Here is an 18,802-nt window from a genome sequence, read left to right on the forward strand (position 1 = left end):
AAAAAGAAAAGCTTCAGTAAAAATGTTGTTCAATGTTACGAATGTGGAAAGGAAGGACACATCAAGCCTGAAGGTCCTGAATTAAAGCCTTAACAGAAAGGAAAGAAAAGATTCCCTCAAGACAGAAGCATGAAAAGAAAAGGAGCATACATTGCTTAGGAGAACACAGATTCTGAAAGTTCAAGTGATGAGGATGTTGATCAAGAAGAGGAATCTAGCATTTGCCACATGGTTGGAACATCGCAAGATGACAGTGATAGCGATGAAGAATTCAAGAAGCTACCAATAGAAGAGAAGTATCAGCAACTAGTGGAAACATTCAAAGAACTACATGCTGAAGCAATGCGACTACAGTACAAGGTTAATCAACTAAAATCTGAAAGGAGAGATTATAGGATTAACAACCTTGTTGCTGAAAATGAAAAATTAGAGAAAGAATTGAATGATGCTTTGTTATCTTCTAAGGATGTTAAAATAGAAACTGTTACTTTTTGAAAAACCATGTGAACATTGTCCTACTCATATTGAAAGGATTGATTACTTGACTAACACTCTAGCTAAGTTTAATCAAGGTATATACAATCTGAATGCTGTTTTAAAATCCTCTTGCAGAACTATGAATAAGCAAGGAATTGGATACAAAGCTCAATCTAACAGAACCAATACCAAGATATTTATTTATTTGAGTAAACCTGCTAAAAATGCATGTTTCTATTGTAATTTTATTGGCCACACTGTTAGAAATTGTTATTACAGAAATTTTATTGTTCCTAAAGGACTGTATGTATGGAGACCAAAGGAACAAGTGACAAAAACTGACAATCATGGAGCCAAAGTTAAATGGGTACCAGCAACAAAAACTTGAATTGTTTTGCAGGATACATAGCAGGTGCAGTATGAACTCAAGGATGGATCACTTTGGAACAATCAAAATCTTGAGTATCTACAACTGGTAAAATTGTATAAATCTGTTGCATTATGCTTAAATTGATTGGTTGTTGTTGTTTGATTGCATGAATGCATTGTCTGATTGTCTGATTGATTGGTTGTTGTTGTTTGATTGCATGAATGCATTGTCTGATTGTCTGATTGATTGAATAAGTTTGAAACTCTGTTTTCACGAATCTTAGTCGGCTGCTTTATTAATTCATTCGCCAACGCTTTCATTTGTGGTTATTCTATTCGATTACGTCTCTGTTTTTGACCGTTAGGTTTCGATTTGTGTTAAGGATTACTTGCTTCATTTTTGGTATGTGTCTTTAAAAGATCTGCTATCTAGCACTAACTCAAAATCACATAAACTGTACTTAACACCCTTGTTTACTCTAAGGAGGAACAATCTCATATCTTCTTAAAATGGCATCCTCTTCATCAAAGCGATTCAAAATCATCTCAACTGCTGAAAGAGAAGTTAATCCTATAAGATGGATAAGCGACGATGATGTCCGAGAAAGATTTACTCATGGAGCTATAAAGATTATAGCTACCCCAAAGTATATTGATCTAAATCTATTTGAAAGAGAAGGATTCATGTTTCCGAGTTGGTTGCAATCTCATAATCTTTCATCTTTGGTTCAACTAAAGGGTTGGTGGTACCCTGACCTTGTGAAAGTATTTTATCACAACTTGAAACTGGTAGACGAAAATATTCACTATAAAGTAAAAGGAGTTGACATTGTGATTGACGACAACACCTAGTTAGATACAATTGGTCTAACAGCTGATAATGAGCCCACACATCTACTACTCTCTTAGGAGAATGGTTTACTGAGGAAGAGAGACATTTACAAAGGGTGGCTAAGATCTTCTGACGGCTGCTTTGCCATAAGAAATTTTGATCATGAAGGGCTTAAAATAGAAGAAAGGATAATGGCTCACATATTGGCATCTGTAATTCTTCTTGGAAGATTACCTGATTCAAGAATGACAATTGATGATATTTTTCTGCTATATGTGCTTAAAAATGACGTTCCTACTAATTGGGTAAGAGCATTGAAGGATCATATGACTGAAAGTGCATTGAACAAATCATACTATTTACCTTATACATTACTGGTAAGTAAGAGCAAGGAGTTAACTTGAAAGATGAAGGGAAGTCTAGGTGTAACTGTACAAACATGATAAATCAGAATACTCTGATTTCCTTTGGGCTGACAAGAACATTGAGAGGATGGTGCTTCAAAGGTGAGGAAAATCTATTGTACCAGTATGGAAGTACTTCTATCACACCTGAACAAAGAAACATCGCACACTCTAGCAACAAATGAATACAATTTGCTACCAATCAACTTCAGAATATTGAGAACAAGCTTGATCAGCATGAAGTAAAAGTTGACCTGGTAATACGTCAAGGAACGAAAGATGAAATAACTGAAGGCAACACTATGAACTCCCATGTGTAACAAGGGATTAGTTGGTTCAGTGATGTGATCTGCGTTATGCTAGTTATCAGTGTTTTCTTTGTTATCTTTTGAGTATGGCTTAGAATGCCATTTGCTTTTTGTACCTTGTTTGCTCTTATCTTTGTAATATCTCTTTTAAGAAGGAAATGAAATTAGTTTTGAATCAATCTCAGCTGCTTTATTTTGCTTGATTGAAATCTGATGTGCTGAGTGATGATTAATTCGATTGTGATATGATTGAAGTCGATTATGCTTGATCTGTTACACATCTTTACATGTTGACTTCCTGTGAATTATATTTCTTGCATAACTAAAATGCTTGATCTGTGGAAGATCTTTGAATGGTTTTGCAGGAACAACATTGCTTTGAAAACTACCAGTGAAATTCAACATCATTGAGAAGCAATGTATTCGACTGAGAATTTAATTCAATTGACTGCATCATAACAGGGTTATAAATTCCAATTCTAGAATTTGGTTATCTGTTGTTGATTGATTATCTAATATTGATTATCTGCAATTATCTCTAATCTAAATCGATTTTGCATATCTTGATTGAGAAAATATTGTGAGATTGTTGAAGTTTGTATCATTGCTTGACTGAATTATTTGATATCTTATCTTTGATACAACTATGTGCTATACTGTTTGTATACTCTGTTTATCTGTACTGCGTTGTGCATCCGATCTGGTTTTGATATCTATGCATAATGACAGGGGGAGTATTAAATTTTTACAAATTTTTCTTCACATACATACATTTCAGGGAGAGTTATCTTTTACATGTGATTAAATGTGATAGGGGGAGCATCATTGCATTTCATATATTTGCACATTTTTCTGATGCATCTCTATTTTGTCTATCAACATATAATATCTAGAGCACTCCTTTTTTGTTAATGCACAAAGGGGGAGAGAATGCATGAAAGCTTCATGAAAGGGGGAGAAATGTTTTTCGGTCTCATATCTGCTCGATATTTTGCTGCTTGGTTTGGTTACATGGAGAGTATTTGAATTGTTTTATATCTTTTGCTTACTCTGTCTTGTATCTATTGTACAAACGTGGTTTGTTATTAGTCATGGTTGTGCATCATCAAAAAAGGGGGAGATTGTTGATATTGTTGACAACACAATATCTATATCACTCTGGTTTTTTATGATGACAACACATTGCTTAATAACACACATATGTTGTTGTGTTACATGTTCTTATGCTAACTGTTTGATATATCTGTTAAACATGTTTATGTGCTGTATTGCTATGTGAATGCATACTCATTGAGCTTGTACATGTTACATCATTTCTGGATGCATTGCACATGTTTTAATGCACGAAATCCACAAGCACTTATAAGTGTGTGACAAAGCTGCAGTAAAGTCAACTCCAATATTAATTGAATCGACTATACTAAAGTCTTTGTACAAATTTTTAGAATCAGTGTCTTATGAGATTTTGAGAAGAAAAGAATTTCAATTTGCTCTGACATGTCAAAGTCAACTGTGTGCGCCACACATTCGACTACATTAGTTGTTTGCTTTGAAATTATGTTATGCTCTTGTACAGTAACGACTATATTTTCAAAAGTTAGTTGAGCATTGATTGCGAGTCAACGGTATTAAATGAGAAATTTATTTTGGTTAACTGTATGCTATTGGTCTGACTTAACTGTTATAACTGTCTTGACATAACCGACTGTATTAGTAGCTTATTTAACTCAGAGAATGTCTGTTAAACAGAAATCTATAAATTGACTGAACAAAAAAATTGTTCAGCGACTTTTGATGATCTAACATTTTTACATTCTTTTTCAGATTGATATCTCTGGTTTATAGAGCTCCAAGAATTCTCCAAGAAGACGGTGGTGATCTTTATTGAAAGAGATTCAAAAGGAGATTGGGTGTGCACTCAATGATTGATCATATTCTGCACAGTGAAGGTGCATCTGGTTTGATCAAGATTTAGCTTGGCATCCTTGAAGATGATTGTGTGTACCTGTTGTGACTACATGGGATAGACTTGTGAAGTCTGGTTCACTTTGAGGATTGTTCAAAATGGTGTTTGGCGGATTGTAGGAGAGGGGACATCTTGCTGCAAGCCTTGCTGTGTTTTCTACCTATATTTTGGTTAGAGAGTTAGAGAGGAGATTTATATTTTTGACGTGGAGGTCTTCTATAAATTCCTTGTTGTAAAAACCTTGACCATTATAGTGCATTTGCTTCCTAGGTTGGAAGCACACTAGATGTAGGCATTGTTGGCCGAACCAGCATAAAAACCCGTGTTTGATTTCTCTATCCCTGCTCTTTTATTTTCGCTGTACACAAATTTCATTACTTGCATATCAAGAAAGACTTGTAAAGTTTTCAACTTTGCTTTAAAGATTGCAAACAGACTTTGTTTTTGAAAACTCACCAATTCACCCCTTCTTGGTGTAAAAAGAAGCTTACCTGTTTTCCAACAAATTTAACATCCCAAACAACATCGATAATAAATGTTTCACCAGTAACTGAAGTAAACTTCCTCACTACTGTATACCCTTCAGGCAAGATAAAGCTTTCATCTCTGAATGCAGAACTTCAACTATTTTTCCTGAATAAAAACAAAGAAGTTTTTAATATCCCTTTGGTTGTACTGACCATTCGGCAACTGCCAAAATACCAATAATCTAGAAGTAAAAGGGAAGATCACAAAAGAGAAGCCACCCTCTTTGCCTATATAGAATTAAAAAATATGCATGCAGTAAATCCAGAGATCATCTTTCAGTCATAATTATTAGAGACCAAGGTAAATTTTTTCAGCACATTGTACAGTGGAACTTGTTCACCCTTGAATATAACAATATTAAAGAATATAAATTTCATCCAAAGTCAGCATAAAAGTTTGGACACTACCAAACTTATTCCAAACATTGTTCCAAACTAAGGCCAAAACATGCGAAACATACTAATACTATCACTCAACGCAAATAAACGATTGTAACACTAGGACGATTATGTAACTTATTATAGGTGATCAATCTAACCTCTGAATTTTGAGAAATACATTGTTCATGAACATCAAATATCAAATAAACTCATTACTGTTAAGCCAAAATCTATAAGCAATAGTTTTTATGGAAATTATGTTTTATGTTCATTAAACATCGAATGAAGTAACAAAGCATAGATTAAAATCAAACTGATATGACACTTCTTGACATGGTTTATGTAATGAGAGATAAAAATCTAACTCTATTTCATGGATTTTTTTTCTCAAGTTAATTGTGGAATAATTTAATAGTAAGAACGTATCAAAAAAATATTCAGAAAAAACCTTTATGGATTTTTCCACAGCTTCAGAAGCAGATGCAGCGAGCTCTCTTGCTGCAAGTAAATCCTCTGAACAGTTTTCAAAATTTGCCTCAAAAGCTTTCTTATTAGCTACTGCATTTGCTTCTTTGGCTGCCTATTCCTAAAAGTAACATAAAACTTGAGTGAGATCTAGTGCAGATTAAGCTTCCAAATAAAATTAAACAGAAAACCAAGGACAAGAAGAAGTACAAGTAACAACACCACTCCTGAATGACTTCAAATCATGATACAGAGTGAAAAGAAACTAAAACAAATTTATCTAGCACAACTAGAACCAAAAATAGTAGATACCTTTTCTTTACCTCAAGATACTCCCGATTTGCTGATTCATGTTCTCTAAATGAATCATCATATTCACCATCTTTAATGGACTCATGCGCGACATTAGCCCCTAAAAGCATTTTTGTGCGAATAGGAATGAATACAGAGGAAATTTAACATGCTAGCAGAGTGAATGAAATAAGAGCGCCCACCAATACCTTCTGACACAGGCAAATCTTCTCTATGGCTCTCAAACTGATCATTTGATGCATTCGCCAACTGACCAAAAGTACCATTGATTTAAGAATTGCGCAGATAAAACAAAATTACCTATAAAAAGAACAAATCAATTACTTTATCTCACCTTTTCTCTCTGCGCAGATTAAAAACTATTTTCTATACGAGGAACTTGAGATTGAAGGATGGAATGTAGAAGATCAACTTACGAATAAAAGAAACACGTATTAGAAAGTAGTTGAAATTAGGGTTTATCAGAATTTGAAACTTGAAATGAAAAACAAAATTGAAAATGACTTGGGATATAAGAAAACACTTATGAAAAGGTAAATCCATGAGGAGGAGAAGATGACTTACATAGGAGAATGGCTTCCGCGAATAGAAAATGCTCTAAAGGAGAAGAGAAGATGATGCGGAAGGAGAAACGCAGATGACTTCGTAGCAACTCTGTAAGTATGAAAAACCTATCATTTATCGTCACCAATCAGTCCTTCGAGCTTTTCAAACTTCTTTCTCGGAACAATAGGGAGGTTGTCAACGATAATGATGTTACCAAATCCGGACTCGAACTCGAGACTTCCTCATCATCACTAAACAATGCAAGAAAGAAAAGAGAGCGTGAGAACATCGCTTCCTACGGTTTCAGTGCAGTTGCCAGAACAAAATAAATTAGAAATGATGAAATAAACACATAATAATTCTGCAAGTTTCGCTGGGAGGAAGATGAATGGAGTCGAGATAAAAAATGGAGAGATGGACACCGAGAAACAGTGTAGTGTTTTCGATCTCCTTCGTAAATGATTTTTTACACCGGTTACAATGTTTAACAGGTATAAGAGAAGTTTTTCAATTTTATATTTTTTTATTATATTATTTTTATACCGATTATAGGTTTAACCGGTATAAAATTATATTTTATACCTGTTTAAAGGGTGGTGTAAAAAAGTTTCTCTTATTTACAATACTGCTACCGCACCATTTTTTATACTTGATGAATTTGAACAAGTATAAAAGTTAGTTATAAAAAGTATATTTTGCACTAGTGAACTATTTTCATTGATTATGTGAAGTCAGAACGAAATCTAGCAGATCCTCTGACAAAACCCCTAGGAAGACAAATGATATTAGAAACATCGAGGGGAATGAGACTTAAGCCACTTGCAAACAAAGAAGTGATGTTAACCCAACCTTTATGATTGGAGATCCCATGAATAAGGTTCATATGGGTAAACACAAGTCACTTGTTAGTTCTGATAGCACTAAATTGATTTTAATCAGTTATGTCCCTTCCTATGGTGTGTGTGAAAGTGTTAGAGACTTCATTATTGAGAGGTTAAACTTTGTCATTAAAATTCTATGTGGTGAACAAATTTTAGTTTCAACAAAGTTTTTAATGATTTTCATATCCCTTATGGGTGGTGTATGATTTGGAGCATACACTTGATGAAATCACCTATATAAGTGTCGAGTGGGGCCGCTTGAATGAGATCTTGGCATGATCTCTAGAGCACTCATGAATACCGGGCACATGCATGGCCTAATAAGCGCAACACAACGATAACAACAAGGATTGTGGGGGTGTATTGTGATTGATAAACCCCTAACACACATCAAGTGTCTTTGGTTCATATAGCTTGTTGTACCAACTACAGTGTGTGTTAAGTATCTAAATCTAAGACTGGTTTATATAGCTTGCTATACCAGCTCTGATGCATTACATCCTATGAGACCCAGAATAAAAGTTTCTATCTTATCTTTCTTTTAATATTTGAACTCTTTGAGTCAAAGACTTTTTCTTACAACTTTATTTTGCAATCAATGGGGGATTGTTGTAATAATGTTGTGTTATTGCAAAAGAATATTTTGCAACGTTAGTAAAACGTTTGTTAGCAAAAAGTTAAAGATGGAGTTTTGATGATGTACAAATTTGCACAATACAAGATCCAAGAAAACTAATTGTTGAAAGCTTTTGTAATAATCATAGTTAATGTGCTTTTTCTTAGACATGTCATACGGTTTGATTCTTGTACTCTATTTGTGATTAATTGCTGTTTTAATCGATTAAACCAAGTTATAATCGATTAAAAGGTGGCTAGCACTGCAAACCCAAATGGCTCTGGAATAATCGATTAATTTAGGCTTTAATCGATTAGCTAATCGATTAAAATCAAGAATAAACGATTAATACTAGCCGTTAGAGGTTTCAGATTTGAAAAACTAGCCGTTGTACTCATTTTAATCGAGTAACACTACTATTAATCGATTAAATGCGTTAAATAGCCAGTTTCAAAGAATGGAAGAGTACTAGCTTGAGTCTATATATTGGCTCATTGTTTCTACCAGAATCAACTCTTCCCTTGCGCTTGAAACATCTAAAATCATTGAGAACAGTGTGTTGTTGTTGAAGCTAAAGAAACTCTTGTCTGCAAAGTTGTGAAGTGCTACTGCGGTGACAGAGAAATAGCTGGTTCATCCTTGGTACGTCTAAGGAGGTGATTGGAAGAGTATCATCCTTCGTGAAGTATTCGAAGGAGGTGGTCATCCTTTGTGAAGACTCAAAGGAGGTGTAAGTTCATCTCTTGTGGTTTCAAGAGAGGTGGTTTTCTAAACTCTTACAAATTAATTTTCTACGTGACTATTATTTGTAATTGTTTTGTGATTAGTGAAAAAGGTTTATCTTGTTTTTAAGATAAGCGACTGGACATAGGATCTTTGTGATCTGAACCAGGATAAAATCATTTGTACAATTTTTCTCTCTTCCTTACTCTGAATATTCTACTTTAATTATCTGCTTAGTAAGTAAAATTGAGAAAAATAATTAACAGGCACGCAAAAGAAATATAACCAATTCCCCCCCCTCTTGGTTTGTTATTCCACTCTACTGCAACAGTTTTTACAATTGGCATCAGAGCTTGATTTGATAGTTATTCAAATGGCAAGATCATATCAAACTTTTGCAGAGGGTGCTTCTATCAATAGACCACCTCTATTCACAGGTGAAAACTATGCATTTTGGAAGGTTAGAATGCAAATTTTTATTGAGTCTATTGATTGTGAAATTTGGGATGTTATTGCTTCTGGTTTGTCTATTCCTACTGACGATTTGCAGGAACCTGAGCCCCGTGCTCAGTGGACTGTCGATGAAAAGAAAAGAGTTCAAAGTGATGTAAAGGCTCGAAACATCATCGCATCTGCTCTAACTACTGATGAGTTTTACAGGGTCTCCATTTGTAAAACTGCTCAAGAGATGTGGGAAGTGCTGAGAGTAACTCATGCAGGAACAGATGACGTGAAGAGGGCGAGAAAGAATACCTTGATCCAAGAATACGAAATGTTCAGGATGAAGCAAGGAGAAACAATCTCATATGTTCAGAAACGCTTCATCAACATTGTTAATCATCTCATTGGACTAGGTAAGTCATTCGACAATGATGAGCTTAACATTAAAATTTTGAAATCTTTAGACAGGTCGTGGCAACCAAAAGTGACCGCAATCACTGAGTGACAAAACCTCAATACTATGACTATGGCGACACTATTTGGGAAATTGAGGGAGCATGAGCTTGATCTCGGAAGACTCGATGAAGAAGAAGCCAAAACAAAGAAAAAGACATTGGCCTTCAAATCCGAAATAGAGAGAAGTAAAGGCAGAATAGAAGATGAGGACTCGGGCGAAGAAGAAAACTTGAGTCTTGTGATTAAAAAGCTGAACAGGTTCATGAAGTCTAGAGGTAAAGGAAGATTCAGATATGAAAAGAAAGAAAACCAAGGATCCTCCTAAAATTACCGAAGCTACGACTATGGAGAAAAAGACATCTAAAAGCTGACTGCCCAAATCGAAAGAAGGGTGAAGGCAAGAAAGATATGAAAAAATTCATGAAAAAGAAGGCCTACATTGCATGGGAGGATGACAATGAGACAATTCATATTTGAGCGATTCAGAGGAAGAAGCCAACATTTGTTTAATGGCAGATGATGATAATGCTAGTCAAGTAAGTAATTCTAGCTATTCTGATAATGATAGTCAATTTGGTGAAGATGAATTTCATGAAACCTATGTTGCGTTCTTAATTGAATCTGAAAAATTAGACATTACTCATAAGAAACTGAAAAAGGAGTTTAAAGAATTAAAATCTAAATTTGATAGCCTTCTTGAAGAAAATAAAAATTTACAGTTTAACAATGAAGATCTCACTAAAGAAAATAATGTTTTGAGAACAGAATTCACAAATATGTTAGAAGAAAATAGAAGTTTGAAAAAAAAAAGTTATTTAATGAAGAAGAAAATAGAAATTTGAAAAACAAAATTTATTTCATGAAAAAGCGAAATATGTTGCTAGTAGTGAATGTGAATCTTGCATGAAATATAAAAAATTACTAGAAAATACAACCACAGAAGAATGAAGTGAAAATTATGAAAATAAGGTTGTTAAAAATAAGGGTTAAATATGCTTTTAGTCCCTGAAGTTTCATTCATTTTTGGTTTTAGTCCCTCCATAAAACATTGATGGCATTTCGTCCTCTTAATATGGAAAGATGTATGTTTAGTCCCTAAAAATAGACGGCGTCAATTTTTTGGTGAGGTGGCTAACGGCCCTTCCACGTCTTCTCAGTACACTGCCTGCCACGTATCATTTTTTTAAATTTGGATTAGCTTTTTTGGTTTTGCACGTGTGTTGAGTTATCACAATCCAATTCCAACTCCAGCAACCTTCACTAAGGCCAAACAGTTTTCACAATTTACATCATCCTTATTGCTTCCACAATCTGTACATGGTCCTAAGCAAAAGAAGAAAACAGAGAACAAGTTTCAGAGAGGTTGTGTTATCATCTTCTCTCCCGTTTTCTCTATATTTTTCTTCCTTTTCTTGTTTTTTTGTTCTCGCTCACACCACTATAGAGTACATCGCCAGCCAAAGTCTGGCTAGCTTGAACTTTGGATGAAATCGACGCAATCACAATGGCTAGCTTCCGATTTTGATTCGCGCTTTGGGGAAGGGAAAGAACGACTCGCGTGAGAGTTTCGATGAAGGATGGTGTCATCGGTACGACGACGAGCCTCGACGGCGCTGGGTGTTGTAGTGACGTCGGCACGACTAGGTCGAGCAATGGAGGCACTGGCGGCGGCGGAGGCGTGGCGTAGGGGAGAAAGAAACTTAGGACAATGGCCAGCGACGATCCTTCGTGTGGTGGCGCGATGGCTGACCGGATGACTGGCGGTGATCCAGGGGACAAACCCCTAACCCTAGGATAGCACGAGCAGAAAGAGAGAGGGTGGGGTCGTCGCGACCTGCGGTGGCTGGCCGGATGATGGCGAGGATGCTGGCGTCGCCATGGCTGGCCGGATGGGAGCGGCGGCCGGTCGATTCGAGCGATGGTGATGGAACCCAATCCTGGGCTGTGTGAGAGAATTGAGACATTGTCTCAGATATGAGTGAGTGGGGAATGAGGGAAGGAATTTCGACCCCCCTTAGAGTTTCAATCTGATAACTCGTGCAAAACCAAAAAAGCTAATCCAAATGTTTAAAAAAATATACGTGGCAGGTAGTGTACAAAGAAGACGTGGAAGGGCCGTTAGCCACCTCACCAAAAAATTGACGCTGTCTATTTTTAGGGACTAAACATACATGTTTCCATACTAAGAGGACGAAATGCCATCAATGTTCTATGCAGGGACTAAAACCAAAAATCAGTGAAACTTCAGGAACTAAAAGCATATTTAACCATAAAAATAAATGTTCCTAAAAACAAATATAATAATAGAACCCATAGAACGTGGGTAGAAAAAGGAACAATAAATGGAAACGCTAATATTGTATCTTGTTTTTACTGTATGAGAAAAGGTCATACCTCAAACGAATGTAAAATTAAACATTATGGTGTTTCTAGTGGAAGATATGTCTGGGTTGCAAAACAATTTTAAAAATCTAACCCAAAAGGACCCATACATAGGAGTTGGGTACCTAAGTAGCTTGTTCTTTCTATTTTGCACGAATTATCAAATTCAAGGAAGCTCATGTGGTGTCTTGATAGTGGATGCTCAAAACACATGACAGGAGACAAGACAAAATTTACAAACTTTCGGAAAAAGGAACAAGGATTTGTCACCTATGGTGACAACAACAAAGGAAGAATTCTTGGAAAAGGAGATATTGGAAGCAAAGATACCTTGATGATCAAAGACGTGCTATATGTAGAAGGATTGAGGGACAATTTAATTAGCATTAGTCAACTATGCGACAAAGGACTCAAGGTAACCTTTGAACCAAATTCTTGTACCATTTACAAAAATGATTCTTCTGAAATTGCACTAAAAGGAATTAGACATAACAATATTTATTTAATTGATTTAGAAAATGCATCAAATAAAAATATTTCATGTTTAGTTGTGAANGAAGAAAATCCATGGTTGTGGCATAAGCGTGCAGCTCATATTCATATGCAACAATTAAATAAACTCATATCTAGAGATTTAGTAATTGGTCTTCCGAAATTAAAATTTGTGAAAGACAAATTGTGTGATGCATGTAAAAAGGGTAAACAAGTTAAAACATCTTTTCAATCTAAAAATATTGTTTCTAGTTTAAAACCCTTGGAACTTTTGCACATGGATTTATTTGGTCCTTCAAGGATAAGAAGTTTTGGTGGAAATTATTATGCTTTAGTTATTGTAGATGATTTTTCAAGATATACTTGGACCTTCTTTCTTACTCTTAAAAATGAAGCCTTCAAGGAATTTAAAAAATTTGCGATTTTGATTCAATATGAAAAGGATTTAAAAATAAAAGCTATTAGAAGTGATCATGGTGGTGAATTCCAAAATGAATTGTTTGAAAATTTTTGCGAAGAACATGGTATTTCTCATAACTTTTCTGCACCTAGAACTCCTCAACAAAATGGAGCTGTAGAAAGAAAGAATAGATCTGTAGAGGAACTTGCTCGTACAATGCTAAATGACTATAATGTTCCTAAACAATTTTGGGCTGATGCTGTGAGTACTGCATGTTATGTTTTAAATAGAATGCTTATTCGACCTATTTTGAAACGTACTCCTTATGAGCTTTTTAAGAGTAGAAAACCAAATGTTTCTCATTTAAAAAGTTTTGGATGCAAATGTTATGTTTTAAATAATGGAAAACAGAATTTCGGAAAATTTGATTCAAAAGCTGATGTAGGATTTTTTCTTGGATATTCCTTAACAAGCAAAGCTTATAGAATTTTTAATCAGAAAACATTCACAATAGAAGAACTGTACATGTTTTTGATGAAATTGTGGACCTTGAGGTAAAACCTCTTGAGTCAGAAGAATCTGATGCAGGTAGTAGTGAAAACTTATCAAAGACAACAACTGAAGAAAAGAACGATGACAATCCTCAAGATGAAGATTTAAGCAAAATATGGCAACAACCTAGAGGATTATCACTAGACAATATTATTGGCGACATCACAAAAGGAGTAAGCACAAGAAGCAGTATAGTAAATTATTGCATGAATGTTGCTTTTGTGTCACAGATTGAACCGAAAAACATCAAAGAAGCTCTTCAAGATGAAAAGTGGTGTATCGCAATGCAAGAATAACTCAACCAGTTTGAAAGAAATCAAGTTTGGGAATTGATTCCTAGAAAAGACACTCATCAAGTAATTGGAACAAAGTGGGTGTTTAGGAACAAACTGGAAGAAGGAAATATCACCAAGAATAAAGCTAGGCTTGTTGCACAAGGATATAATCAAGAAGAAGGTATAGATTATGACGAGACATATGCTCTAGTTGCCAGGTTAGAGGCAATATGCCTACTTCTTGCTTAAGCATCTATAATGAAATTTAAATTATTTCAAATGGATGTTTAAAGTGCTTTTCTAAATGATTTTATCAAAGAAGATGTGTATGTTGAACAACCACCAGGATTTAAAGATTTTAAACATCCTAATCACATCTATAAATTAAACAAGGCACTTTATGGTTTAAAACAAGTACCTAGATCTTGGTACGAAAGGCTTAGCAATTTTCTTATAGAAAATGGTTTCAATAGAGGAAAAATTGATTCAACGTTGTTTATTAAAAGAGCTGGAAAACATTTTCTAATTATTCAAGTATATGTTGATGATATTATTTTTGGATCATCTAACAAAACTCTTTGCGAGAATTTTGCAAAGACCATGCAGGGAGAATTTGAAATGTCAATGATGGGAGAGCTTACATACTTCCTCGGACTTCAAATCAAGCAAATGGAGGAAGGTACTTTCATTTCTCAAACTAAATATTGCAGGGAAATTCTTAAAAAATTTGAGATGGACAAATCTAAAGAAGCATTTACTCGCATGGGAACCTCATGCTATTTAGATAAAGATGAGTCAGGTAAAGAGGTAAATCAAACAAAATACAGAGGTATGATTGGTTCTTTGTTATATCTTACTGCTAGTAGACTTGATATTATGCAAAGTGTATGTGTGTGTGTTTTGTATCAATATAGTCCTAGAGAATATCATCTTACTACAGTTAAGCGCATTTTAAAATATCTTAAGGGAACAACATCTTTTGGTTTATGGTATCCTTCAGGAGCTAAACCTAGCCTTTTAGGTTTTTCAGATGTTGATTATGGAGGTTGTAAGATAGATAGAAAAAGCACTAGTGGAACCTGTCATTTTCTAGGTAGTTCCTTAGTTTCCTGGCACTCTAAGAAACAAGCCTGTGTAGCCTTATCAACCACTGAAGCTGAATATATTGCTGCTGGTAGTTGTTGTGTACAAATCTTATGGATGAAATAACAATTAGAAGGCTATGATATTTATCTAGATCATATTCCGCTTAAGTGTGATAATACAAGTGCCATAAATCTTACAAAGAATGCTATCATGCATTCTAGAACCAAGCATATAGAAATTAGGCATTATTTCCTTAGAGATCATGTGCAAAAACGGGATTGTGAAATAGAATTCATTGACTCTAAGCATCAATTAGCAGATCTTTTTACCAAACCACTGCCTAAGGATAGATTTTTTGAGCTTAGAAGGGACTTAGGTATACTAGAAACAGTCTAATATGTGTTTTCTCGCTTAACTATGCATGTTTTCGTTGATGAACGCATTTAATCTGCTTGTAAATCGATTAAAAGCATTAGTGCACTGCATTTTTGCGTTTACGAATGGATTAATCGATTAATCCAAGTTTTAATCGATTAATTGCCATTTTAATCGATTAAAACTGCTCCAGATCGTTCTTTTTTTAATTTTGCACTGCATTAAGTGATCTAGTCATTGCCAACGTCTATAAACGGCTATAAACGGCTAGTTCTCCCATTTTTGAACGTTGGAAAGCCATCTTTGCTATATATATACCCCATTTGGTGCCCACTTTCCATACTTGGACCATTCTTAAGCACCTTCTCTTGCTTTCTTCATTCAAACTCTTTTGCATACCATTGTTTCAATATGGCTAAGCCCTCAAGAAGAAGAAGGAGAAGAACTAGTGAAGCATCTGAAAGCAGCACTCGCCAATGCGATGCAACCATTGAAGGGTGGCTTTCGGATGTACAAGATCAACAATCCTTCTCACAATTTTGGAAGGAGAGGAAGGTATTAAAAAAAACGTTTATTGATCTAGCTTGGTACACTTCATATAGCTTCTCTTTTCCAAATCTAATCATTGAACAAGGGGTTCAACATCTAATGGAACTCCGCGAAAGGTATTATCCTGATCTTGTTCGCGTATTTTATTTTAATTTGAAAGTTCATGATGGCATCTTCCACACAAGAGTCAAAGGTATAAACGTTGTTCTTGACAATGATATATGGATAATTGTGGAAAAAGTTCCGGTCTTGGAAAATTCTCAAATTGTTCCCAGCGACTTTGCCCAATTCAACAAAATCATGATGTATCAGTCGTTCCTGCGCAATCCTCGCCAACATCACAACGCACGTCTTTTCCTTGTTGGAGGAATCAAAATGGAAGAATGACTTGTGCATTATCTGCTTTTGTGGCTTTTGTGTCCTAGGGGATCCAACCATGCACAGTGCTTTGAGACAGATCTCATGATCATGTACGGGATACTTTAGAGCATTCCACTCAACTGGCCTCATTTACTTCAAACCATCATGTACAAGGCAAAAAGGTTGGATGTTGCACCTCTCCCCTACCCTCTCCTAGTTTTCCGGATCTGTGAATACAAAGGAGTGGATGTCTCCAATGAGCACTATGAGACTGTGCTTCCTGGCCACAAAATTGGAGATAATTCCCTTAGGTAAATGGGATTTGTCAAGCAAGGGAACTCCTATGTTCACTCTGATGATGTTGGTGGTCAAACAGAAGAAGATGAAGATGAAGATATTCACATGCCTGACCCCACACATGTTACGGGACCATCTCAAGTGAATGAAGAATATAGTCTAGAAAGTCTCTCTAGACAAATGTCTAAGATGGCAAGGCTTCAACATGAGATGATGGCTACCCAGAATACTCGCCATGAGGAGATATGCACCCATCTCAAGAGCCTTGATGAGAGGATTTCAAGATTAGAAAGGCATTTTGATAGTGAAGTTAGTGATGAGTTTTAGATTTGCCTTGTTTGTTTGGTTGTTTATCTATATTGTATGTCTTGCTCAGTTAAAATTAAATAATCTTTTGTCTTCCTTATGTATTTCTTTACATGTCCCTTACTTAACTATGCATACATTCTTTTATTAAGGGAGAGTATTGTTTTAACTTACACAAAATTATTAACACAACCTTTTTATTATGATAAAAAAGGGGGAGAAAATAGTTTAAAGGTTCTTTTATTATCTAATGATCTCTTCTTTCATGAGTTGTGTTTTTCTCATATTATTAAAAAGCTTTAAACTTGGAGAAAGTTTTTGATCATCATAAAAAAGGGGGAGAATGTTAGCAAAAAGTTAAAGATGGAGTTTTGATGATGTACAAATTTGCACAATACAAGATCCAAGAAGACTAATTGAAGATTCTTTATTGTTGAAAGCTTTTGTAATAATCATAGTTAATGTGCTTTTGCTTAGACATGTAATAGGGTTTGATTCCTGTACTCTATTTGTGATTAATTGCTGTTTAGAATCAAACACAAGCTGTTTTAATCGATTAAACCAAGTTATAATCGATTAAAACGTGGCTGGCACTGCAAAGCCAAATGGCTCTGGAATAATCGATTAATTTAGGCTTTAATCGATTAGCTAATCGATTAAAATCAAGAATAATTGATTAATACTAGCCGTTAGAGGTTTCAGATTTGAAAAACTAGCCGTTGTACTCATTTTAATCGATTAACACTAATATTAATCGATTAAATGCGTTAAATGGTCAGTTTCGAAGAATGGAAGAGCACTGGCTTGAGTCTATATATTGGCTCATTGTTTCTACCAGAATCAACTCTTCCCTTGCGCTCTAAACATCTAAAATCATTGAGAACAGTGTGTTGTTGTTGAAGCTAAAGAAACTCTTGTCTGCAAAGCTGTGAAGTGCTACTGCGGTGACAAAGAAATAGCTGGTTCATCCTTGGTACGTCTAAGGAGGTGATTGGAAGAGNATCATCCTTCGTGAAGTATTCGGAGGAGGTGTTTCATCCTTCGTGAAGTATTCGGAGGAGGTGTCTCATCCTTTGTGAAGATTCAAAGGAGGTGTAAGTTCATCTCTTGTGGTTTCAAGAGNNGNNGNNTTTCTAAACTCTTACAAATTAATTTTCTACGTGACTATTATTTGTAATTGTTTTGTGATTAGTGAAAAAGGTTTATCTTGTTTTTGAGATAAGCGACTAGACGTAGGATCTTTGTGATCTGAACCAGGATAAAATCATCTGTGCAATTTTTCTCTCTTTCTTACTCTGAATATTCTACTTTAATTATCTGCTTAGTAAGTAAAATTGAGAAAAATAATTAACAGGCACGAAAACGAAATATAACCAATTCACCCCCCTCTTGATTTGTTATTCCACGCTAACAAATTCGCTGCACCACTGACAACTTTGAATGCAACGTACCTTCTTGTAACGTTGGTATCTTATTAATTGGTAACGGGAAAAAAATTAAGCAACGCTCAATTCCAACATTAAATTTTTTTATGATATTTAATTTCTTTTATTTAATTGTTATTTAATTCCTCCATTCCAAGACACACCAAATTCATTCTTTCTCATTCTTTTCTTTTCTAAGTTTTCTTTAGCTCTTTTCCTCTTCAAAAATTATTCTGGGTTTTAGAGTTCCTTGCTAGTTCTCAGATCCTCAAAAATTCTGAGATGTTCATGTTATATTCTGGGGGACTTGCGCAACACACCACGGATAAGTCCTTAAGGACAGTGACTCTACATGTCTCAGGAAATACTATTTTGTCATCTTTTTACAACATAATCAACTTAATTTTATGAAAATATATACCAAACAATATATTTGTTATAAGTAAAACGGAGTGAACAGTAATTTTCAATTTTAACTTGATAAAAAAAAATTAGGAACTCCATAGTTGATGTAAATCAGTTTTCTCCAAGAGAGTCCAATGATGTTATTTTCAGTTGAGTTTCCCAAAAGTCTTCAAATAGATTGGTTTGTTCCAAAAG

This window comes from Vigna radiata, chromosome 2 (assembly GCF_000741045.1).
Source record: "Vigna radiata var. radiata cultivar VC1973A chromosome 2, Vradiata_ver6, whole genome shotgun sequence".
In the NCBI taxonomy this organism is placed as follows: domain Eukaryota; kingdom Viridiplantae; phylum Streptophyta; class Magnoliopsida; order Fabales; family Fabaceae; genus Vigna; species Vigna radiata.